The sequence below is a fragment of the Drosophila tropicalis genome, unplaced genomic scaffold (assembly GCF_018151085.1).
Source record: "Drosophila tropicalis isolate 14030-0801.00 unplaced genomic scaffold, ASM1815108v1 contig_4, whole genome shotgun sequence".
Lineage (NCBI taxonomy): Eukaryota > Metazoa > Arthropoda > Insecta > Diptera > Drosophilidae > Drosophila > Drosophila tropicalis.
This window is the reverse complement of record NW_027172862.1, coordinates 3,135,456-3,162,541: the sequence shown is the minus strand read 5'-3', so window position 1 is coordinate 3,162,541 and position 27,086 is coordinate 3,135,456. Positions and strand designations below refer to the sequence as shown.

At 36.7% G+C, this 27,086-nt stretch overlaps 1 protein-coding gene across 3 annotated transcripts in view; it reads left to right on the top strand.

Annotated features, from left to right (window-relative positions):
* Nucleotides 1–27,086, top strand: part of LOC137573262 (uncharacterized) — a 73,840-nt gene that overhangs the window by 25,782 nt on the left and 20,972 nt on the right. For all 3 annotated transcript variants that reach the window (XM_068285141.1, XM_068285142.1, XM_068285140.1), the window contains 2 exons: nucleotides 7,278–7,325; nucleotides 16,068–16,108. The gene's annotated coding sequence lies outside the window, so the exon portion shown is untranslated. The remainder of the gene's footprint in view (nucleotides 1–7,277; nucleotides 7,326–16,067; nucleotides 16,109–27,086) is intronic.

Below are 27,086 nucleotides of genomic sequence, written 5' to 3'. Positions count from 1 at the left end.
GCCGAACAGTAGTTAAAAAGGTGTTGAAGGATTTCTTCAATGAATGAAATTAACATTATTTAGCCTTAACTTAACCTACGCTAAATGGTTGAATTGATTTCCCTTACATTTGTCACAGCTGTTCATGCTAAACGGTTTGGCTTAGACTTTTTTTTTTAAATTAAAACCAAATACCATTAACTTTTAATTATCCCAAACTCGAACTTTTAGTTTGGAAGTATTCTTGTTTACACCTGTCTTTAAGATGAAAGTCCTTCTCATTGAACATAGCCTTGAGATTTATTAACATCACGTTAACTGTAGCTTAACTTTTAGACTTAAAGGCCATGGTTGGTTACTTGTGGCGACTAGATGTTTATTATTATTATAAGATGTACAAAAGCTTGCCAAGTATCTACATTTATATTCAATTTCAATTTCAAACAGCAGCGCACTCAATTTCGATGATACCGATTCCGATTTCGATTCAGTATTGTTCGTTTACTTTGGCCAATCAATTTTTTCCTTTTCTACCAATGCAACAATGTATGTAGCGGGTGGCGGGTGTCTCTCTCTCTCTCTTTCTGTGTGTGTGTGACTTAAGCGCATTTCGTTGCAACTGTAAATCGCATCGATTGCACACTCCACCACTTTAACCATAAAAATGACGTTTGCCAGCTTCGTATCCATATAGTGCCTCTATAATATGGCAATTGAAAAAGGAAGCCCACAAAAAAAGAAACCAGCAAAAAAAGGAATTTAAGTAAGTGGTAAAAGAAGTCTGAGCCTTGTAAAAAATAAAAAGAAAAACGTAAAGAAAAACGTATGGGATAATGGGCGAACCAAGTACTTAAGGATTGTGGAACTGATGTGGCAAAGAGAAGGGGGATGAGCCTAAGTGATGACGATGACAATGACGATCGTATCGAAGTCAAAAGTTTCATTTCATTTCGCTATGAATAATGCATGTTCAACATTTATGGCAGGTCACCGAACTAACGTATGTATGTATGTATATGTATGTATATGGCATATACAAACACACAAATCTGTTTGCCCTGCCCTGTTGTACCTTGCCTTTTACTACCACCAACCCACCATCACCTTGCATCAACCAATATTCATTTATTATTTAAACGGTTTTGTGGTGCTTCGGTTAGCCATTGTAACCTCTGTCGCCTACTCTATCTCTTCTCTTCTCTTTGTCATATTTGTCTTTCACACTGTGTGTGTTGGTATTTGATATTTATTGTTTATCGTTTTGTGGCAATAATTTTTTTAATACATACATATATTGATTGAATTTAATGCTTAGTTATAGGTTAAAGTTTAAGAAACATGGCGAAATAATAATATTAAAGTGTACATTTAAATGAACTAAAATGTCTGAAACTGTCAACTTTTCAGTCTAAAGTTGGTCAACGTGATTCTTTTTTGTTCAGTGTATCTTTTGTTTGACGCGGCTTCAATTACTCAAGCAGTCAATGCCATTGCAACAATTGGTCCAAGGGGAGAGATTCTGTATTCTGTAGATAGTATACTTATAGAAAGGCAACTTTTGCTGGGAAAGAGAATGCGATGGCAGGGAGCATTTGCAGATATGGGAAGGTAGCTGCGAACATTGAACGTTGAAGTGCAGGCAAGAGGAAAGCGTTGTCGTCTCTGCCACCCAACAAGCAAGCAAGCAACCAACCAACCAAACAACCAACCAACCAACCATTCATGAAAAAGCGCCTTGTGTACTTATTTTTAAACGTATTAAGGGAAGCCCCACCAAGAAGACGACGACGTTGTCCCAGGCCTGAGAGACTCTCGACAAGAGACTCTCCTTGACAAGGAGTTGCTGCAGTTGCAGTTTCTTTATATTTTTGAGTTGCATCGAGTTTCGGTTTCGTTCTGTCACTCAAGGGGGAAGGAGGCATAAATGATACGTGCGAGTGAATAAAAACCTAGCGGAATGAATAAATTTTTGTTAAAAAAAGATTTTTGTCAATATAATGTTACCAATTTTGAAATTTCTAGAGTATTGCATAAAATTTTCTTGGCTTTTGTGATAAAAATGCATGGCTTATTGGGAAATTTAAAGCGTTTTGTCAATAAACGGAGACATATTGGTTACCAAAAACTAATGAAACAGCAAATTCACATTCATCCTCTGCTCGCACAGTGGAGCCAAAACAAATAAAATGCATTTATTCTTAAAAACTATCTTGGGATTGTTGATAAATTCTTCTAGTCTGTTCCACTGTGGCAAATGCAACAAATTCATAGGTTGGAAAAGCGGAGGTAGGTGAAAAAAGAGAAAACCAATTTTAGTTGGCTGGCTTTTTCTTTCTTTTTTTTTATTTTACACACATTTTCAATGGCTAAATGCAAATGCCTGAAGCATACATTTAGCACTCTCATTGCTTATACGCCATGTGGGCCACACACACAGACATACACACACAAATAGACGGACAGTTGTCCAGCTGTTTTACACTTTTCTTTAGCCAAACCCTTGGAACGCCCTGTATCAGTGAATGTCAGAGAATGAGCATGTGTGTGTGTGTGTGTGTTTGTGTATGTGTATGTGTATGGTCTTTACTCTTGTTCTCTGTTCTACTTTTGGCTTGCATCATCCTTTTTGGACCACTTTTCGTGGTCGTTTGAAGTTTTTATCCTTATTTATCTTCATAAAATATTCATGCACTTTGCTTTTCGGGTAGAAATGCCTTGTGTATGTGTGTGTGTGTGTGTGTGTCCACACTTGAACTTCAGCATTGAGCACTCAACACTTGCCCAGGTAAAAGCTCTTCATCAACTCTTCAGGGAGAATCGCTGGAAATTGCGGGCAAAAGGATGGGAAGCGGCTTATCCTTGTCCAACTTTTCGTTTCGTTTTCAATTAAAAATTGTTTTTCACTACATTTGAGTTGATTGATTTTTAATTGATTTGCCATTGCCAAAAACAAAAACAACCAACCATAAAGGACGAACATGAAAAACGAAAAGCAAAAAGCAAAAAGCAAAAAGCAAAACTTCATCCCCCAAAGGCCAACAGGCACTTTTTCTTATTTATTATTGAAGGAAAATTAAATGCAGACAATTTTTACATTTACAACAAAACCCCAAAAAATGTTGTTAAGTGAATTTTAATTTGCCATTAACACATGGACACACACACACATGCTTACATATATGGTCTGTACAGAATAGAATAGTAGAGAAGGACAAACCCACCGGATGTTGCCAACAAAAACTGGACAAAAACTAAAAGAAACAAAAGGTTGGAAAACAAAATAGGCGACAACCAACTTGTGCCAAAAAAAAGTTTTACTACCAACAACAAAAGTGGTTAAAAGGGGTAGAAAAAGGGAAAAAACAACAGCAACTAAACTGGCAAAAGGTGTGGGATTTTAGCCTTTTTGTTTTTTTTTTGTTGTCCATGATGTATTAGCAAGACACTAGAAAATATTTGGTATTTGCGCAGAGTAACACTTAGAGGCTAAAGATGGATACAGAGAATTTAAAAAAACAAATTGTTTAGAATCCTTTGAAGGGTCTTGGCATAGTTCTTAAATGTGAACTGAAATAGTCCTTCTTCTCGCTTTGAATTCATGAGATTGTCGTTTAATTGGACTAGATCTGCCAATTACACGTCGATATAGAACCTGCAATTAGGGAATTTTCTCTTCTCTTTCAAGGAGATAATTAAAGTCTCCCATAAATAATCTATTTTGCCTATTTTGATCTCTCATTAAAGAGGATTTTCGTATGTGAAAGTTCTTGCATATGCCCATTGTGACCTCAAAGATCTTGTAGACTCTTGTGGCTCAGCTCGACCAGAAGTGAAGTTGACAAGTGTTTCGATGGGCTGTTTCACTTGATCATTAAAAAATTTGTTTGACATTTCAATGGCATTTTATTTTTCCCCTCCGTTTTGCTAGTGCTTTGCATATACAAAACGATATCGAAACCAACAGCAATGGCAAAGGCAAAAGCAAAAGTAAATCTTTGGGTCAATTGTTGATATTATTTTTATTTTTTTGGGGGCCATCCTCCACCTCACCCACATGAATGGGGCGAATGCAATTTAGCTTTCGATACGCTTTAAGTTTTGTTAAATAACTAAATGGCGCTTGCCCTTGGCTAATGTTTGGTTTTCAATTATGTATGGACGACGTGAGGCTACGGCGACGACGGCGCTGGCTGGCTAATTGAAGGTCGCACAATTGGTTTTACCTACAAGAAAAAGAGAAAAAAAAAAAAAAACATAGCCATATTGAAAAACAACAATAAACGTGTCCAAAATTATGACTTGAGGTGACAATACGAATGACATTTCCCCCATGAACATCGACACTCGTTCGCCACTTTGTCTAAGCGGTTGTCTCTTTGGTTTCCTTTCAATTAGAATCTTGTCGCAGGAACATATCTCTCTCATGCTGTATATATGTATGTATGTATGTACCTATCTATTGAAAAGCTGGATGAGTACGAGAAAGGATTGGGAAGAGACAACATCTCGATTCGTTGCCATCTAGCTGCCATGGCATAAAACGACTGTCTGTGTGTGTGTGTGGGGACAAAGCGTGCCTTTGTTGATTTCCGGGGATCTCTCTCTCTCTCTCGCTGTCTCTTTCTCCACGTCTGCTCCTGTGGCTCCCTTCCGTATGCCACTTAACCAGCCAACCATTCATTCGCACTTACTCGTACACATACATAGGCCAGAGCGAGAAAGAGAGAGAGGGAGAGAGTTTTGAAACAATGGGCTGCAGCATGGATTAAGATATTTACACATCCTTAAAAACTAAACTAAACAAATTAACTAATTTATAATTTAATGGCAATGACTGACTATCCTGTAAGAATTAGATTCTTTTTCCAAATTTGAATGAGGAAAATATAAAAACAGCTGCCCCTATTCTCTTCCTTTTTATCTGCCCCCCTCTGGGGCTCTCGCTCTTTGTCTCGTCCTTCAATATCTAATCCGTTTAACACTTATCACAAACCGCTTACTGTCATTTCTAACAAAATCTCAACTCAAAAAAAAAAGCAAAACAGATGAAAAAAATATACGTAATACCATTTGACACTTGACTCCAATCACTTGGCACTCACCCAGTCCAACTCCCACTCCCATTCCCCTGCTCTTCCTTTCACTATGCCAGTCGGAGATTCGCTGTTTTGCGTTGCCAGTCCCATGGTACGTTTGCCGTTTGCTGACATGTCAAAAATTTTAACTGGCAATTTGCAGCGAGGTTGCTCTCTTGCGCGTTCCCTGCTCCACGCACGTACGGACGACTACCGCTACATGAGCGAGGGGGAACAGTAGCAGGATGAAGACGACGATGATGATGATGATGATGATGAGTAGTAAAAGGATGATGAGAAGGAAGTGCGATGAGGGCGATGCTAAGGCGTCGGTGGCGATGATGCTAGACAGTTTGGCCAGTGGCTGTTGCTTCACCGTCGCAGTCCTCATCGTCCCCGTCCCCCATTTTCCCTTCCAAACGTTCCACGTTGTCTCATTTCGTTTGTGTTTTGTATCATTTTGTCTGTGTTTATGTGTCATTTGTTGTTGTCGTTGTTGCTGTTGCTATTGTTGTTCCATAAAACATGACACACAATATGTTGCCAATGTCCTGGGCCCCCTTTTCGTCCTGTCTGCATCTGAGTCCGTGTATATGTTATGCCAAGCACTTGTATACCCCGTATCTGTATCTGCATTCACGACTACTTTAAAAAGTCTAGTTCTTAAATCGATCGACACATCACAGGGTATTACCAAAGTCGATCACAAGAGAAACTTTAAATTAATGGTGTCAAAATAATTTGGTTTGCCATTTGTTTGCTCAACTCGGAGCACCGAATAATATAAAAGGAGTTAGCTAAATTATAAAACAATGTAGCAGGTGGAAATTAACGATAAATCAAAATTCTAAAACATAAAAAAAAAAAACTAATTTCAGCTTAAAAACCAAAAGACTCATTTGCATAGAAATGCACAAGTTTATCCCATCTACGGACAAAAAAACATCACGTAAAACTATATTTTAATACATTTTAATTAATAGCAATACACAATGATTTATGACATTTCTGAAAGTCTACAGTACATTAAATTAAAATTGTTCTAGCTTAACTCTTTACCGTTGTCCAGTTTCTAGTGACTTTTCATAAATCATTCGATTTTTCGTTTTCGATTTTTTTGTGTGATTGATTGTCACACATTCATTTAACAGCTGGCAGTGAGGAGTTTTCTCTTCTACCCTCTCATAAACTGATTTCAAATCCTCAAAAGTTCTATACGAATGCCATGAAACCCTTTCAGCCCAGAATCCAAACTCATTCCCCCCACATTCTGCTCGTCACAATCATCATCGTCATCATCATCATGATATTTTCTTGTTCTCATGTTTATGGGTTTGTTTTTGCTAATAGCTTGTTAGCCATTTCAAAAAACAATTTTGTTTACAAAAAGAACAAGAACAAACAGCAACATGTGTAGACCATAACTTCTGTCTGCTGTTGCTCTTTGCAAAAGGGTCGATGGGGGAGGGAAATAAATGACAACGGGTCCGACATGGATACCCCTTCCAATACGCACACACACACACACACGCACACGCCCTAGGGACAAGAAAATGGGCTCAAATTTATATATTTTTTTTTAACGTTTCTCTTACCTTTAATAAATTTTTGAGGTAGCCTGCCAAACTTTTCAAAAAGGGTTCTTCTATTCAATTTCTTACTCTAAAAGCCGATTAGTAAGTGGAACTTTTAAATCCAAAAGCTAACCAAACAACTCATCTTTTCGTGACCCCAAACATAATTCTCTATTCTAATATTTAAACATCCTCGCGCCATGTATTTGCCCCAGAACATCTGTAAGAATTTCTTGATACTTGAGCAAAGTGCTCTAAATCGCTTTTAAAGGCAACTAAATCTCTCAATTCTCAACCCTCCAGCGTCTATTCCAATTCACCAATTTCCATCTATGTACATCACATTCCCATCTCCCCCTCCCTCTCTCTCCCTCTGTCGCTCCCTATTTGTGTCTCTTTGCTTTTACTGTTGTCTGTCACTTGGCAAATTTGGCAGACAATTGATAAATGATGTAGTCCAAAATGAAACATTCGCAGCTAATTTCGTGTGACAAATACATGCTCAGGCGCATAATAACATATCAATTTTTGCTTTTCCGAGATTGAATCTGTCATGTCAGCAAGAGGAGGGAGTAAATTTTCAACGAATTTACGATAATTCCTTTTACTTTATTGCTAATAGATTTCTTCTTCTTCTTTGTGCTTTCAGATCTCTCACTTCCTGTAATTGGAGGATAATATTCATGTACTCAAAAAGGTAAAAAGAAAAGAATTGAATGAAATGTTATTATGTTCTATGGGCTTCTACTGGAAGAATTGTTAGCCAAGTCTTTTCTACTAGATTTACTAGATGATATTCAACTCGTTTTCACTTGTCAGGTACCTGGAATATCAATATATTCATAACTTGCAGTAGCTTTATGATTTATTTGACTTTAAAATTCTCATTTCTTTTAAAATGCCATTGCCGGATGATTAGGCATCGATCATTTTTAGCCACATCACGTAAGCAACTCGTGCCATTGGGCCACCTGACGACGACGACTACGCGATGGCTTTGGCTATGGCTATGACGATGACGAGAGTCATTCAACCATTTGGGTCTCCTTCCCCTCCTCAGTTACTAATTAATTAGCTTTATGTGCATAATTAAATGGCATTCGTTGAATTGTTGTGTGTATGTCTATTTTGTTTGCATTTTTTTCATCTGTTTTTCTTCAACTCTTTTTTTTTCTCTCTTTTTGATTATTTGTTTCCATAATTTTTACATTTTTATGCTTTAACAAGGAAAGCTTATTAACTATTTAATCAAATATTGTCATCAGTTTGAAAATAACTTGAAACAGAACTTCATGGTCAACATAATTAGCTTAATCGTGTTCAAACTGATAAGCGAATGTGATTTTATCTCGTCGGGGTCACCAAATGTTAAGTTGTTTACCCATCCATAGAAATTGTATTTAGAGTATAGAAACTTCGTCAACGCATTGGAGTTTCAATCGAATTCTCTGATTTATCTTGAATTTTTCTCATTTTGTACTTACTCAGGCGAAACATAAAAACGTTGGCAATTTTGTTATTGTCTTCTTTACTCGGTTTTGTTTTTGGTTTTTTTTTAATTTGAGTTTGTTAACAATTATGTTCGGGCCATGCTCATCATTATAAATATAGACAGTCATCATTTTGGATCCGGAAGTGGGCGGTCAACCCATGATGAACCAAAGCAAACTCCAACATACATAGATTTCAGATTATTTGATTTTTCATGGTTAGTTGAAGGTAAATTGGTCTTTTTTTTTTTTTTTGTCAAGAGGCTTACAATTATCACGATGGTAGATTACGATGAGACAGAGGGAGTATTAAAGCAGTAATAATTGCTGGAGGTCATCGGTATACATACATATCTATGATATCATCACTAGAATTGAACATAATCAATATTCACAAACATATCTTAATCCACAGAGAAACTTCAACAATATTAATTCAATTTTTTTTGTTGTCCATGTTGCGCTGAAGTTGCTGTGGGGGCTTTGTTTTATTTTATTTAAATTTTATTTTTATTCAATCATTTGTTAATTGCGTTAAGCCCAAGTCAATTATCAAATACGCAAATAAGCGGACAGATAGAGTATGATGGGAGGAGCAGGAGGAGGGGGCACAGAGAGTTGAGTCGAGTTGAGTTTATATACGATTTCAGTTGCTGTTCAGATTTTTATTTTTTATATTTTTACTCTTTTTTTTTCGTTTTTGTTTTTGTTTTTTATTTATAATTATAATCCCATGATGTTAACGACTGACTTGTCTGTGCTATTGTAAAATAGTTTTGTCGGATGCTGTTGATGGGCGATAAAGATGGAGATGACGATGAATAGTTGAGTTGAGTTGAGTTGAATTGTGTTGATGGGACGAATTTTCCTCTGACATCATGCATCTGTGTCAAAGCCGCAAAGGAATGTTTGTGTGTATTTGTCTGTATTTTTTCAATTTATAGTTATGAAAATTAATTGTTCATAAAAGAAGTGGATGTTGGTAATCAATGCACTAACTTTATCAACTGAAGTAATCATTAAAAGCAATCACATGAAACAGGAAGTGAAATCGAAATGAATATTCTTTAAAGTTGCCGTTTCCGTTGAGAGTTACACAGCGTGATTTAATAATTCTATTTTTAGTTTTTAAATTATTTCCAGAAGATTATTCAACTTATTAGACTTAAAGAGATATGAATCAGCTTCAACTTCTTTGCAGACAGAATTCTTATTACTTTGAAAAGAATAGATTTAACAAGCTTAAGAGAACATGTGACATCAGAGGCAAGAAAGGTATGACATAACAAAAATTGAAATAAAGCAGCAACTTAAGGATTTAAGTGTAATGAAAAGCAAAACTAAGCAGAGAACAAGAGAAAGACACATAAATTAAGAACTAAAAGAACTCACCGAAAACGAATTAATTGAGAAAAACAATCAAGAAAATTATAAAACAATGGCAATAATTTATGAATAGAATAAAAAAAAGAAGAGAATTTCAAGAAATTGGCAGAACAAAACAAACGAATGAGTAATAAAAACAAAAACCAGAAACCAATCTCACTTAACCACATGAAGGAATGAAATGAAAATCACAAAAAAGGAAAGAAACAGATAAATAATGAATTAAGTAACCTTTTGTATTTCATCTTAATAGAAAGAAAAGAGATTTGGTAGAAGGCAAAATACTCGTATAAAGGCCGCCACGCGATCTGAGGGCATTAACCAACTTAAAATGTAAACTTGCCTCAGTCTCAACTTCAAGTACAAAAAAAAAAAAAAATAACAAATAACGAATAAAAACCCAAGGCATCAACCTCAGAGACGACGAGATCAGCAGCCAATCTCAATCGGAGTTTTTGAACCTTTTGCAAAGCGGAAGTGTGACTACTTATGAATCATTTTGGATGAATAAAACATAGAAGGAGATAGAGACGAGAGGAGAGAAAAAAGCCAACTGGGGACTTTTGTTAAAAGATATTTTTGGAATAGGTGACTAGTAGGCCTGTGGGCGGTCGATCCCCCTAACTTGGCATCTCTTTCTTCCATCCATCTGTCTAGCATTCCCCTTGCCCCTTCACTATGTCACTTCATTTCATTTCATTTGCTGAATATTGAATGAATAATGTGAATGATGTTTCGTTTGGAATGTGAATGTGTGGCATGTCATAAATTCATTTTTTTCCCCATCTTATAGACACGCTTATGATGTGAAACGAGGGGAAAACTATTTATAATTTCACACCTAAAATGAAAATTGGGGAAAATTGATTATGTGCCGAAGAAATGAATTTCAAAATTTAAAGCAAAAATCTAAGTTACTGGGACATAAACATTTAAGAAGAAAACTCTATGGGAAAAACTCAAATAAAAGTTCTTACTTCTACTTTTGCTGGTTGTCTGCAAATGAAAATGAAAATGGAATTAAGCACACACACACACATGCACAGGAAACGTGTAGAGTGGCAAAAGGGCGACTAAATATAAGAGTTATATACATATATATGTTTTTATGCTGTACTTAGAGACCCAAGAACAAACCAAAAACAAAAAAGAAACAAAAATTGAAGCATCTGAAAAGTCCTTGCACCCAGTCCCGCCAACAAATACAAGTGCAAGTGAATGTGAATGAAAAGAGAATAGATGTCTGTCTGTCTGTCTCTCTGTTGGTGTTGGTGGAAAAGGATTCACTTTGGATTTCTCCACCATTTGCAGTCCCATTTGCCAGTTGCCCCATTCTGAATCTGTTGTGAAGTCAAGTCAACTGAAATGTGGCATTTATATTGTTAAATTTTCATCCAGGGTTTGCTTTCCCACTCTACCTCTTCTCCTTTCTCACTCTCTCTCTCTCTCTTTCTCATTGAGTGCGTGTGTGTGTGTTCTTTCATTTTCAGCAATTGCAATTGCATTCCTTAAATATTAAGGAAATGTTTTGTTAGCATAAATAACTGCAAAATTTATTAGTTAGGGCTAGTAGGGGGAGGAAACAATTTCTATTTTTTAGTCTTATGTAAAGAAAAACCAAAATTAGATTGCACGCAGAGTAAAAAGGGGCCAAGTAAATCACTAAAACAAACGGAAATATATCTATCGTTCTTACTCGATTCCTAATCGTTGTGCAATGCAAAATCTAGTTAAATATTGACCTAGGACAGATAGTCCTTTTTACCCTCGTTTTTGTTCTTGTTATCTTTGTCCCTTAAGTTGATTTGGAAAAGTGGTTTTGCGTGCTCTTGAAATAATTCCTCTTGATGATGGCATGCAACGTATTAGGGCCCCTTTGGATTGAAACGAAATGCTGGGAATGAGGCCTGTGTTAAGCATATGGTGTTCGGGTCCTGCGTGACGACAGGACTTTAATCATTGAGAGAGACAAGTCTGGCGTTGCCAACATCTTTCATCCTGCTCTCTCTCTCTCTCTCTCTCAGACGGTTGCTCTGTCACTCAGTCAGCGAATGTGTTTTGAATTATTGCGCTGTAAATTCAAAAAGGATGATGCAACAACAACAAAAGCAACAGCAGCAGCAGCAGCATCAGCAGAAAAGAATTGCAAAACAAAAGGATATTGTGACAAGGATTTATTAGAGGCTATAGAGAAGAACGAGGTTGGGGATACCAGACTGAAGTCAGCCATTGTCCATTGCCCTTGCCTTTTTTTTTTTTTTTTTTTGTTTTGCCCATTTATGAGTTTTGCAGGGTTGATTTGAGGTGCACAGAACATAGCAACCGATGCGGGTCTCGTCTCGTACACGAGCATCCTCCCCTGAAAAGTGTCAAAGCGCAATTAACGTAGAGGGCAGAGAGAAACTTCCGATTATATATTTGTGTATATATGTATACGGATCTAGAAACAACCTCAATTTCAACTCCAACTCCACTTCAGAGCTAAGACTAGTCTCATCTGCGATTTATTGCATTCAATCCATTTTTTGCCCTTCCTGTCTTTTTTGAACCCTTTTGTTCCTAACTCTTCACTTTAATTGCAAACATTTTTCGCATTCATATTTCTCATCTTCTGGTTTTCAATTAAGCCATCAAATTTTCCGGCCCATGACAATTTTACAAATCCTTTTAAAATTACATCTATTTATTTGAAGTTAAGTGATAGTTGAGTCAAGATGATCGCAATGATCGTTCTAGGCCAGAAATGATTCGAAAGCAGAAGTGAAATCGATTCAATTTATATTCTAGAAATTTTACAGATTTGTTTTCCTTAAATTTTTATTTTTGCTTTATTAATCTTTAATCTTTGAGAAAATGGCTTAAAGATTGACAAAAGTTTACAATTTTCTATTTGCAAACCGAAACGAAACGAAACGTAACGAAACAAGAAAGAAAAACTTTTTATGCCATTTTCCATGTTAACTTTCATACACACACACACACACACACCGAGGAAAATTCTTTTCAAACAACTTTTCTTACCTCACCATTGCGTCTCACCTGGGCTAATAAAGAATGTAAATGGAGCAAATTGCTTGGCCGAAAGGTAAAATTTCATAAATTTTATGAAAGGCCAAGAGAAGGCAAGCAGGATTCTGCCAAACAGAAGTGGCCGGGGGACACGCAGGACTGCAAGAAAACTTGGGGAAACAATCGTAAAAATTTGCGCTGTGTCATTAATCTGAGGTCCAACCTTCCACTTCCCGTACCAAGAGCAAGCGAGTTATAAAAGCGTTTAGCCTTAATTGTTTGCCCAATGTTAAAGGTTATGGTTATTTTCCACCACTCTTCCGCCTCCTCCCGCCCACACACCACTATAAAGCTCCTTCACCTTCACACCATTGAATTCGATTTGTTGTATTTGGTTTGAGCAATTTCTTTTACTTTAGTCGCTTCTTCATGGCATTTTTTTTTTTTTTTGCGCTGTCATCGTAAAAATCAAAAACTTGATTCAGTTTTTTTTCTTCTTTTTTCCTTTCTTTCTTTGGAATGAAAACGGTTTTTTAATGACCAAATATTAAAATAAAAGGTGCTACCTTTCTCTGCTCTCTCACTCTCTCTCTCTCTCTTTTTTAGCTCTGTCTTTGTTTCGTTTTTATATATTTTTTCTTTTCTTAAATGGTCGTTTGCATGGTGGCCTTTTGTTTATGACCAAATCTTGGCCGGGTCTTATGACACTTTTCATTTCTAATGAAAAATTAAATTAATGAACGCACATTTGGTTGAGGCTAAAGCACAATGACCAACCAGATCGCTCCCTACGATAAATAAAAAGGGCGTGGCAGAAAGCAGAGGGAAGGTGGTGTCGGGTGGCAAATCCCATTTCCCATTTCGCATCCTTCACTCTTCGAAGGAGGAACTTTTTTCCTCGTCTTGAGAGTAGATGGGAGGGAGTGAGGGCAATTAATTTTCAGCAAGTGCAATAAAACTTTCTGCAGCATATTTCGGGTTATCCTCTCCGACCCCTTCGGCACCTCCTTCCCATCATTATGTGGTGTCTGGCTAATTCGGTTTGAGAGCGCGCCATGTTCTGGTAATAACCAGGCCATTAAATAAATTAGTCAAATGTTTTCCTGTTGCCAATTATATGTGAACTTAATGGCATTGAAATTGATGCGGCATAAACGGAAACAAGTTACCAAAGTGTGAGCATGAGTGGAAAAGGAGGGACTCCATGCAATCAATTAACGAAAGTCATAAGGCTTAAATCATTCAGATCAGATCTGTCTGAGATTTCAATTTAAAGATTTTTGTGCCGAGATTTTCTCATTTGAAATTCTTTTAAATCAAGTTGAAGTCATTTTCTCTGCTTTAAGCATTAAAATGATGCTAGACATCGAAATCCATCTTAGACAGACCAAAAAAGGAGACAAAACGAAAAGAAAACGAAAAAAATTTAATAAATTCATCATCTTTCATTTAGTAGCACCCAAGTCTGTTACACTGTCTAACAAAACCCGAAACCAAAGAAAAAAAAAAACAAAACGTAAGAAGAGGTATAAAAAAAAAGTATGCGCAAGAAAAGAATGAAAATCATCGTGAAGGAACACAAAAACAGTGCAGACAACGGGAGTTTAAGAGGGGGGCAAAAGATCCCCCCACAACCTGACAGGGAATGGACCTTGGAGGAGTTTCCCAAAAATTATATATACAAAAAAAAATGAAAGACGAAAAAAAAGAAGCGGCCAACGACAAAAAGAAGAAAAGAGAGAAAAAAAAGGGGAAAATCGTGACTGTCATTTCAACGAAGCGAAGTTATTTTTCATGACAAAGCAGAAGAAGGCAGATGACTCCCTCACTCTTGGCTTGCTCCGCCTCCCTCCTCTCCCTCCATCCGATTCATGCTATATAAAGGGGGTAAGAAGCGGGAATACCAGCGTTAAAATACCTTTTACTGGCACATTACCAACCGAAACTTCAGCATCACAAAACCCCTCAACTCACCCAACCACCCATCGACCCAGCGAGGCATTCCGCCCGCAACAGAAAAAGAAGTGCACTCGTTGCCGCTGCCGCCGTTGCCGTTGACGTTGACGTCGCTGCGTTTTATATGAAATTATTACGAGTTTCTTTTTTTTTTTTTTTGGTTGTACAAAATGTCGTTACATGCCCCATATCCTTTTCCCTCATTTTCTTGTTCATTTTTGTTTCGGGGTTCATGGTGGAAAATTTTCTTTATTGTTATCTGTCCAGGAAGTGCAACCGAAACGCACATACAAATACATATATTTATATCGGTTGCAATTGGATTTTAGAAGTCGCCTGAAAGAACACACTTGGTGAATAACCAAAGTTCATGTCTATGTTTAATAGAATTCGGTTAACCTATGAATATGTATCTGCTTGTTCAGTCAATCGATCATCAGGCGGTTGGTCCGTCGATTCATTTCATTCTTTTCTCTTTGCCAAACAAACAAATGCCGAATGACCCACTAAAGAATCGTCTAGACTTGTCACACAAATGCCACAGAAAAAACGAAAAAAAGAAGAGCCAAGAAGAAAGACTCGCCAAAAAGATCGCATTAAAATGCTATAAAAAAGAAAAAAAAAAAGAAAAAAGAAAGAGACGACAGAAATTACTTTTATTTTTATATATATATATATTTAGACTGGCCTTTCAACCGCTTTCTCATCGTCATCATCATCAAGAATCTAATAAGCGTGAAATAATTGACATTTAAGCAAAGCTCACGCACATAGACAATGGAGCATCCTCCTCCCCTCCAGCAGAGAAGCTGTCTCCCCAGCCACACACACACACACACACACACACACACGCACAATCCCTCCCACCTAATCGGCACTCTTCAAGCACTTCTTCTAGCTTGGTGGCTGGCTCTATGTATGTATGTATGTATGTATGTCTGTCTTTTTGTCCACCAAGTTTTGTAGGCCAAGAATCATGACAGATGACCGCACGTACATTTCACGTTTTCACGTTTCACGAAATGGATGAGATGGTGAAGACGGCGCATGGTGGATAGAGACAAACGGAGCCAACATTTCTGGGTCATGAACCAAAACCAAAAAAAATGAAAAAATAAAATTGTGAAAAAATGAAATTTAAAATAATGAGTTGGTTTTTTTTTTTTTATATATAGATACGAGTATACTTATAGCTAGAGAACTCCCCTTTTTTCCCACTCATCATTTCGTCCAGCACTTTATGTCGTTGCATGTGACACCTGTGTGTACTTAACTGCCACAGTCCGAAATGTAGGCGTGGGGGCCGAGGGCGTGGCCTATTTGTCAAGACGCCAAAACGTGATGAGCTTACTAAAAACTCAAATTGTTGTTTCTCCCCTATACAAACTTTGTCGTCTATATGAGGAAGTTGTTAGTAGTTACTCAAGAATATGCTAGATAAAGTGAAGGTCATTCGAATGGCCAATAATGGAATGGAATGGGATGAGGCTTAGAGTGGAAAATTATATACATATCTATGTAGATAAAGCTTGAACATTTAATCCATTCTATTAACTATTGTTTGTAATTGAATTTTTTCTTCTTGAAATCTTTTGCAGTTCAGCGAAACGCACCTCGTCCAATGTCCACAGCTTAAATGGTGAGTGCAAAGTTCGGTATATAAAATATATATAGCTATTTCTTGTACCTATCCGAAAACCAACTAAATTGCTTTCCAGCTCATTGCAAAAGACAAGGGTGAGAAGCAGTAAGTAAGGAGAAAGAAGCTTAACCTATGAATCGAAATGAATGCAACTACCACCTGTTTACTGGGATTGAGTGGGTTGAGGGAAGGCCCAGTGAATGCAAATAGACAGATAGACTTTATCCATTTCCTACCTCTCCCTTAGTTCCTTTCTCTCCTGCTTGCGTTTTGTCCACTTTTGAATGGGATGTAATGTAATGGTGACTGTCATCAGCATCCAACACATACACACTTACATATATATAATGGGGTATAGTTTAGCTGACTAGACTGACTGGTCGGTCATGTCATACAAAAGTGCGACATGGATCTTTGGTCATCATTATCATGAAATCGACTCCTTCTCCTCATCAACAAATTTTGTTGTTTCAATTTGTATTTTTGTGCTTGCAAAACATTTTTCGCCTCTTTGTTGTTTTTACGAGATGTTAAATCCAATTGCTGCCTTTTCCCCTCGCTTTGTGCTGTTGCTGTTACTGCAATTTTGCGGTTTTTTCTCCTTTTTTTTTTTTTTTTTTGACTTCATAGATGAACCATCAAAATTGTGGGGGCAGCATCATAATGAATTTCAAACCGGATTTGGTTTTTGCATATTAAAGTAAAAAAAAAACAGAAAGATACAATGGCATATAGGGAGAAGAGAAAGCGAGGAATTTGTGTGTTAGATTGAAGCTTGACATCGGGGTCACCCATTTTGCATTTCCTACAAAATGAATGGACACAATGGCAAAGGATAACAAACTAAATAATAAAATAACTCGAGAATATTCTTTGAATTGCCTGCAATTAGCTCAAAACATTAGATAAACATCTGAACGAAGGAAAAATTTAGCTAATCGTCTAACAATAAATTAGTCTCTTTCGTTTGCTACTTCCTTCCTTCCATTACGTTGATTAAATATTATCATAAGCTGCCAACAATTGTTCCAAGCGTTCAAAGATGTATTCCCACCAGGATCCCTTGGTGGTCATTCGTTCATTCTGTAAACCAAACTGTGCAATTATTTGCACAACTAATAATTCACTTTAGTGTTTCATTTTGGGTAAATATTGAAAGAGACACAAACAGAGAGAGAGAGAGACTAAGTGGGAAGCAAGAGGAGGAAGATGAACATGAACTCATCACATAAAGTTTTGAATAAGGTATCACCCTTTTGCCAAAATTTCGTCGATTTTAACAAAATATATATAGGTATATACGTATATATATATACTTATAGGTACTTAGTGAATTGTGCCCCTTCCTTTATCTATTAAGTTTTGTTTGTCAATTGAAAATGTTGCTTAAACTAAGCTGATTAACTTCTTTTTTCCCTCTTTCTTCTCGTTGCCTGTGTGTATTTTCTACTAAAATTGTTTAGATAGTAATGTTTATTTATTTGTTTTGGTTATTAGAAACATTTTGGCTTGCCCCCGCCACTGACTAAAGCTAACAAAAGAAAGCTAAGCAGAAACAAGTTTCAGTTTCAGTGAATAATGCTTAATAGATTATTGTTGGATTCAAATTGTAATAACTAAATGATGTAGTAATGAAAATGTGTAATTGTGCAAGTTTCTTTCGAAGACAATCATTCGATTCGGTTGGACGCAGTTCAATTTCATTTCAAAAACATTTGATTCAACTTCTAATGAATAAGTCTTTGCTTTCAATCAATTTGCATTTGATTTTCACATTTCACGTTTAACTCGCTTATTAATTTGCATATCTAATAACTAAATTGTTGACTTTTTCAATCAATTTTGATCAATTATAATTGAATTCTCTTGTCTTCTCTCACGCAAACCATTTTCAATTGATTGTAGATCAAGCTCAAAATTGCCTATCAAAGCTACTTAAAATACTGACCAAATTTATGTTAAACTGTCAATTTTAAATTGTGCTTTCAATTAGCAAATTAATTTGCTACGAAAACAGAGAGAAAGAGACAGACAGAGAGAGTGAGATGAGCAGGGTGAAGGAGGGGTGGAGAGTAGAAGCCAGCGTCATTCACCTTCAAAAACAATGTCTATTGAAGCGGAAAAACCAGTAATTAAATAGCTTGCCTTTTTCACTTTTTTTTCTTCTCGCCCACTTTGTACTTACTTTTTAGTCTATGAAAAAGTTATACTACTAGCTTTTACTTTAACAAACAAGTCAACTTTAAGTCAGTCAGTCAGACCGACCGACCGACAGACAGCCAGACAGACAGAGCGACGAACCAATTTGTAATTGAAACTTTCATTTTCATTTTTCACAGTTTTCTTCTGCCTTTTTTAATTTTGTGAATGAAAAGAAAAACCGGTGGGCGCACCTGACCCCCCGCCGTCCCCATTGCTGCTGCTAATGACGGCAACCTGCTCTGGGGTCGCTTGACAATATTTTTGTTTTGATATGCTTCCATCGACATGTCGAATGTCAGTTTCAGACAAAATTATGGCAATAAATCCAAATTGCAATTATGTTGAAATTTTTTAAACGAGAAGATTGCAAACGGCAAAAGCAAAGAAAACAAGAAAAGGTAAACGCAAATAAGGTGAATACAATGGGAAAATGAAAAAGTTTTGTCACATCAACAATACTTTTTTTGTCTTTAAGGGGTTTGAAATGTGAGCATAAAATTGAAATTAAGTCAAAAAGAGAAAGGAGGCGAGAAAGGGGAAGAGCGAACTAAATGAGATGCCAAAATGAAATTCAAATGCAATTCACAAAAGGAAGAACCCAAAGAAAATTGCAATTGAAAATGGTTCTAGGAAAAATTAAATGTCGAAAATGAATAAGAAATGATTGCAAGAAATATTGTATGAACCCATTTTGAGGATTTCTTGGATTAAGATTGAAACTAAATGTCAAATTTCTTTAAATTTAAAATGCTGAATACAGTTCGCAATGAAATGTTTCCCACGCTGTTTCTGTCAGTTAATCAAGCAATTGCTAACAGGTGACAGTCTTCCCTTCTGTCGGTCTCGGTCTCGGTCTCGGTCTCTCGTCTCTTCATAACCATGTTTTAAGACTGCTGAACAAATTGGTTTGAAATTTGATGATGACTTCAGGTAGCTTCCGCTGTTGTCGCACAAGGGTGCAAAAGTTGTGCAACGAGTGGAATCATAAAACAAAAAGGGATGGAGACAACCGAGCAACCGAGGAGGCAGACTGGGTATGGGTATGAAGCTAGTGAATGACATGCCATTCTAATGAATGAATGGCAAGCAACCTATGCTCCTGGTTGGTTCTGTTTCTATACTTTTACCTGTCTGTGTGTTCAACCTGGTGGTTCTTGCTATACAAATCAATGGCAAAATGATGAAATATGATATTTTGGCCTCGTCGTTGTCGTTGTCGTTCGACATTGTCATTGTCGTTTGACAATGTCTCTATATAAAATGCATTTAACGCTAGCGAAACTTGATATGCAACTAACGGGATATAACATACATATGTATGTGTATATATGGACATTCATTATACATATAGAGTGAGATGGAGAGAGAGTGAAAGAGAGACTGCTTCCAAATGCTTCACTTAAACTTGTCAAGCGCAATAAATTACGCATACGCCGCATAAGCCAACGAACGTTCAATGATAAATACAACAGCAGCAGCAGCAACAGCTACAACGACGAAAACAACAGCAGCAACAGCAGAAAAAAATTGACTGCAAATGAACAAAAAATAATTAAAAATGCATTTTTCATTAAGGCATTAAAGTGCATACACACACACACACACACACACACACACACACACACATGCAGACACACTGAGACAGAGACAACAAAACTCTCACGGACAGCCAGACATCCCATTCATTTATTTCATTTATCTTGGGGTTGGCCTGGACTGCCGCCTGCCTCATGCCTCCTGGCTGCCAGCTCATTGATTACAACGGCCAAACAAACCAACTTAACTCAATTTAAAGTGCCAACCCACTATATAGAGATGTAATTTCCAAAGGTTTCCCTGGAATGCAATACAAGTCAATTTAGATAGCAAGTGAGATTGAAATAAATTCGCATGGTTACCTAGTTTTCTAGGCTTTCAATTGAGTTAGAATATATATGTACATACATTTATTTAGTTAGTTTTTTGTTGCTTCGTTCAATTTCAATACTTGAAAGTCTTGTTGGCAGGGGATCTTGGAGATCTAGAAACGGAAATACAACATTTTGAAATAATCTTCAAAGTTACCTTAAAATGTCTACAAATTCTTCATAGTTTCCTTAGGGAAATTTATCTGAAATCTTCTTTATTAACGAGCCTCATTGGGCCTAGTTGGACACATAACACTACAAGAAACTACTGACAACTATCGGATATGTAATGTATGCAAAAATATAAATCCCCTCACGATGCCATCTCTAATTATGGGCCACTCCGACTCCCATTTTTGTTGGACCTGCGTTTATGTCATTTTGAAATTATCATTAAAGCGTTTTTTTTTTACTGCGAGGAAACGGCAATTCGGTTGGGGTAGGGTGGGGATTGAGGAGGCAATAAATTGAAGTTGGGTTGGGGTTTTGGTTGGGAGTGAGCACAGATATGACCACTTCATTTTCGCGATACAGAGCCACACAGTCACAGTGAGAGACACAGCCGCAGAGCAATAGTAACAGCAACTGTTTGCCGGTCCGTCGGTTCGTCATTTGTTTGGCGGCTTCAAGAGGCTTGCGGCGCGTGACGGTCATTGAAACAATGCGCGGAAAAACGCGTGTAATTAAAACAATAAAAAGCAGCAACAACAATAACAGCAACAACCAAATAGCCAACAGCCACTAGCAAAATGTTCAGTTAAGTTTTAATTTTCACAAGTGTGAAAAATACCATTGAAAAGGCCCCACAAAGAGCGTGCGCCCGAGCCAGGCTGGACCCTGGATCGCAGCAAACGAGACATTTCCGGCTCAACAGAAGCAGCAAAAACACAAAAACACAAAAAAAACACATTCAAAATAAAACAAAAAGAAGTAATTCATGTGAAAGGAAATTTGTTTAAGCAAATGGCATTATTATTGAGTCAGACCTTGCCCAAAAAAAAACCAGAGGGCCGGGGCTAACTTCGACCGCGTCAAAGTTTGTATACCCTTGCAACTTTTTTGGTAACTCTATCCTTACCTCTTAGCCATCAATGTGGAAGAACGTTTTATCTAAAAAGGCTTAAGCTTGAGAAAGAAAGGCCTACAATCATAGGAAATAACGAAGATATTGATCAAAGTCACTGTTTTCCACCGATCGTTCCTATGGGAGCTATATGATATAGTCACCTGATCTTGATCAAATTTGGCATAGTCGCTTATAGGCGTATTAAACTCTCTAATATTAAGTTTCACGACAATAGCTCAGAAAATAACGAAGGTATTGAGAAAGTCACTGTTCGTGACTTGGCCGTTTGTATGGGAGCTATATTATATAGTCACCCGATCTTGATCAAATTTGGCATAGTCGCTTAAAGGCGTAGTAAACTCTCTAATATTAAGTTTCACGACAATAGCTCAGAAAATAACGAAGTTATTGAGAAAGTCACTGTTTGTGACTTGGCCGTTTGTATGGGAGCTATATGATATAGTCACCCGATCTTGATCAAATTTGGCATAGTCGCTTATAGGCGTAGTAAACTCTCTAATATTAAGTTTCACGATAATAGCATAGAAAATAACGAAGTTATTGAGAAAAGTCACTGTTCGTGACTTTGGGGTTTGTATGGGAGCTATATGATATAGTGGTCCGATCCGGCTGAATCCGAGATATACAACGCCTGCAGTATATACAAGCCTACGTGCAAAATTTCAGCTCTGTAGCTCTTACGGTCTAGGAGGAGTTTGCGTTGATCCAGACGGACGGACGGACGGACGGACGGACGGACGGACGGACGGACGGACGGACGGACATGGCTAGTTGAACTCGTCTCGTCGTGCTGATCAAGAATATATATACTTTGTATGGTCGGAGATGCTTCGTTCTATGCGTTGCACACTTCTGACCAAAATTAATATACCCTTTTTGCAAGGGTATAAATATGATCGAGTGTCAACAGGACAAAAAAATCACAGGGCAGTGGCTCACTTCGATCGCGGCGAAGTTTGTATACCCTTGTAAGTTTTTTTTGGTAATCTTTCCTTACCTAGAATTCGTCTCGTCGTGCTGATCAAGAATATATGTATATACTTTATTTGGTAGGAGAAGCTTCCTTCTGACCAAAATTAATATGCCCTTCAAGAGTATAAAAATCATCTCAAACAAACAAAATTTTCAATTAGCTAGAATCAGGAAATGTAATAGGGAAAATTTTCTGCAGTCATCCTGCAAACATCAACCTGATCAACAAGTGCAAGCAAATACTTGAAGAAATGTTGTGGTTTTCACTTGAAAATTTGTTTTCCATTATGGAAAACCCAAAAACAAAACTTTAACCAATTGATACCTTTAAGTTGTGTGCCTTCAATTGAAAATTGCTTTAGTCTTTGCAACCTAACTAACTTGAAACCGAAAAGTGAATGGCTTTTGCCACATTTTCTCAGTCACTCATTCAGTTAGCGATCGATTGTTTCTAAGCTGCCCCGAAAATGAAAGTAAAATTACAAACCGAAAATCGACAAAAACAAAAAAAACTTTTTTTTTTTGGCAATACTTTGCTAGTCACTTCTGCCATGATCTGTGGCTGCTGTTGGTTATGCAATCGTCGCCAATCGAACTGAAGCAACTTAAATCTCCAATCCCCAGATGACAATGATGTGTCACATTTCGAATCGGAAGTGGCCAAAATGGCATAAAATCAATTTTCATTTTGATTTGGTAGATGCCACACAGATGTCGATGGATGGGATGGATGATGTCGCCGATGATGATGATGATGATGATGATGATGATGGCTGCAGTTTAGGCAAAAGTGAAGTAATCAACAGTAAACAGAGCAAAGCAAATAAACTGATGAATGCGAAAAGTAAAGAAAACCAACAATAAGATACAACACGAAGACCAACATGAAGAAGGCAAAGAAATGCCAATCATGCGCGCTAATAACAAAATACAACGAAGAGGACACCAAAGCAAAACAAACCAAAGACAAAGATGATGATGATAGTGATGAAGATGATAATGATGATTGGAGTTGATGGCAAGATGGGAATGAAATTATATAGACCAAGAGAAGAGATGCTTTAAAGTCGAAAGAGGGGCACAGCGAGGGCTGTGGCTCTGGCTCTTCAAACTCCAACCTGGAGTCGTTGGAGTCAGACCCCAGCCAGATATGACGAAAATCAATTTAATGCAGTGCAATCAAAATGTTGAAATTGAAGTTGAAACAACAATAACAACAACAACATCAGCAACCAGAAATCATCATTGCTTTGATTAGGTTGCATAAAATGTTTAGAAATGGACGACGATACATTGAAATAGCTGAAAGTGTCATGAAACTATTACCAAAAGATGTTACCTAATCTACAAACAGACAATAACTTGTTTTAATGAAAATGGCAAAACCGAGAGGGAGAGAGAGAGAGAGAGAGGGGAGAAATGGGGGAAGAACAAGTACACAATTTCAATTATTTGTTGATTTTTCCCCTTATGCAGATACATTTTCTCAATCAACTTTTGAGCTTGTAATGATAACATTGACATTCAAGCAATTTTCATGCAAACTTCTCTACAATCAACAGCAATTCATTAAGAACTGCAAAATCGCCCCGACTATTCGTGAAATAACTGACTTTGATAAGCCAAATGAAGTAGTGAAATATTCCTGATAACATCAACATTCCCTTCATTAGGAAAGTTGCTTCAATTTTGTTTGGGTAACAACACTTTGAGTGTTGAATCTGCTTAATCGTATTTTAAGATTCAATTTTTAAAGTTTTCTAACAAAATTGAAAATTATGCCCATTTCACACACTTTCAATTTATGGTAGAGATATATTTGCATATACTAGACATATATTTATTTCATCATATTTTGTGTGTGTTTTTCTGTTTTGATAATGATTGTTGGTTGACTAACCCCCGTGACATTCTCTCCCACTGAAAGTTGCGTCAATCGCTTCAGAGGGGCCCTTTCTTCGGCGTGAATGTTTGGCGCTTTGTCACACAAACCAAAAATTTACATAAATGATCCATTATAAGTATTAAGATTATGATATGCATATAATATTTGGTGTCCGGTCCGTTTCCCATTGCCTAAACATACACACACATATATATAAATAAACGTAAATATTTCAACTTGACTGACCCGATGCTACACCTTCACTTTCAGCTAAATGAATATCTAAATTTATATATTTCAAGAGGTATATATACAAATATATATGTGTGTAAAACAACTATTTTTATATACAATACTTTTACAATGTATGTCTATGATGATTATTTGATGAATTCATTTAATGGAGGCGTGCCAAGGCAGCAATCAATTCAATTCAATTCAGTTTTCAGTTTGCTTTTTTTGTTGTTTTCTATTTTGTTATGTTTGTTTGACTAATTACAAGCTAATTAAAATAATAACAACATTCTGAATTTTGTTAGTTTAGAATTGGACGATTGAAAGTTGTTAAGCCTCGACCTTTTTGTCGCTATGTCAATGAGTAATCGTTAAACATTTTGTGTTTTATTGCGGAAATCATTCAGTGAGGCATTTCTCCTTCATTGCCTTTATGTATTTATGTGCGTATTTTTGGTCAAATTAACAATTAATCGATATAAATTAACACATTTTGCGTTGGCTGCTGCTGCTGCTGCCAATCGACGGTTATGCCCAGAGGAGGGGCTTTTGACTTTAATGGCATGCTAATTCCAATTGCTGTCCCTGTTTGTTGATTTATAGCCTATATAAAGAGAGAGAGACAGATACAGAGAGAGAGAGAGAGAATAAGAGGGCGAGAGCAAGATCAATGTCTCTCGTTCTCTGTCTGTCAAGAGACAAACGTGTTATGTATACGCCCCGTCAATCTCATATTTTGCTATACTTTTTATTATAATTTTCTTGTCTGGGTTTTCGTACTGAAAGCTGACTCATGGTTTTATTGCCTATATACAAATACTCTAACAAAAAAAAGTCTATTAGAAATAATATTGCTAATTATACTTTTGTCAAACTTTACCCTTTATCGATGCTTGAAACTACTTAAAGTTGTCCAAATAAAATCAAGTAGAATGGATCTCACTATAAGTCCCCACATAAACCTGATGGATCATTATTCAAAGTGTTTCATCGATCATTCATATCTCGACACAAGTATAGCTATTCAAGCTTTCTATATGCTATATCAAGTCATATTTGCAGAGATTAGATTAGTAAGTAAATTAAAGTATTTCATTTATAAATAATCATAGAGTATAATAATTTTAGAGGCATCTGCATCTGCTAGTTCGTAAGGGTATTAAGATTTCGATTCGGAATTTTTATTATTTCGCTGTTTACATGCGCCTAGAATTGAGAATTTTTAGTGCTGACTTGGGGAATTTTTTTCTTTTCTGGTGACGAAACGTGAAAGTTTTAAGGAATGAGAACACAATTTAATTGGGGATTTCTAGATGTACATATGTATGTACATATGTACGTATGTATATACGTATATATCTAGATATCAAAATAATTTTATCTTCTTAGAATGATCAGAAGTGCAATTAGATTGTAAAAGCACAGATGAAGGCCAAACACTTGCCGCCTTGTCTCCCATGAAAGCCATTCGCAACATTTATTCATGGAAGTCGATGAGAATTTATTTTTCTATGCAGACATCTTAACCATGCCCCAAAGCCAGAGCCAGTTGCAAACTTAAATCGAATTCATGACAAATGATGCGCGAATTTTTCATTTGCCGGAGGAGACGCAGCAGCATCATCATCATCGTCAGCGTCGTCAACATCCACAACGCCATCACCCATCACCTGGTTGAAGCATTCATTTGCTTTTAAAGCGGGCCCAAAAGAAGCTGCTGGCAAACACAAGTGGAGAGAAGAAAGAAAAGAAGTAGAGAAAAACAAAAAAACACAACTCCAACAAAATCTTTTGGCTAAGTCAAGGTTGATGCCATGGTTCAATTACCTTCCCTCATCACGTGCCATCAAAAAAAAGGTGTAGAGATGTTGGAATGATGGAAGGGAGAGAGGTTAAAGCCAAATTAGAAAACAAAGTCTTATGCTTGAGCGCACCGACAAGAGTGACTCCCATCAACCTTCCTGCTTCCAGAGCCCTCTCTTTCCCTACGTTTCTTTTCCTTCCACTTCAACTTGGTTTCTTTTTTGGTCAAGTGGATGATAATGATCATCAGTTGATAAATTTGCCTGGCCACACTTGAAATGCAATTAGAGTGCAGCCAGCCGAAATGCGAAAAAAAAAATCTACAAAAAATTGTTGCCACAAAAATGCTTTCATATAAAAAATAAAAACCTGTGTCTATATCAACCTATCTATGTATGTACCTACATACATGTATACCCAACTAACCTGCTGTTTATTGGTTTTCGTATTAAAGAAAATAATTAAATTTAGCAATTTCAATTACTTTCAAAGATGATGAGACACTCTAGATTGTAGGTTTATGGGTTTCATTTCAATTAAACATTTACATATGCATGTACTTATATATATATACATATATTTATTATTGTATGATTAATCTTTTAAGCAGCTTTTCATTGGTTTGATTCATTCATATACCAACATTCCACTACCAAGCTAGGCAACTTAAAAGTAAACAAGTGTGAGAGAGAGAGAGACAGAAAATCTCCATGGACATTAAATGTACTTATAATTTGTTTTCATTATTTTTGTTTCTGGTTTAAGCCTGAGAAAGTCGCTATGGATCAGCATTAGCAACAAGCATCATCTATAAAATTTATCAAACTTTATATCCCAAAAAAAAATTTCCAAAAGCCATGCTAGATGTATGTGTGTATGTGTTTC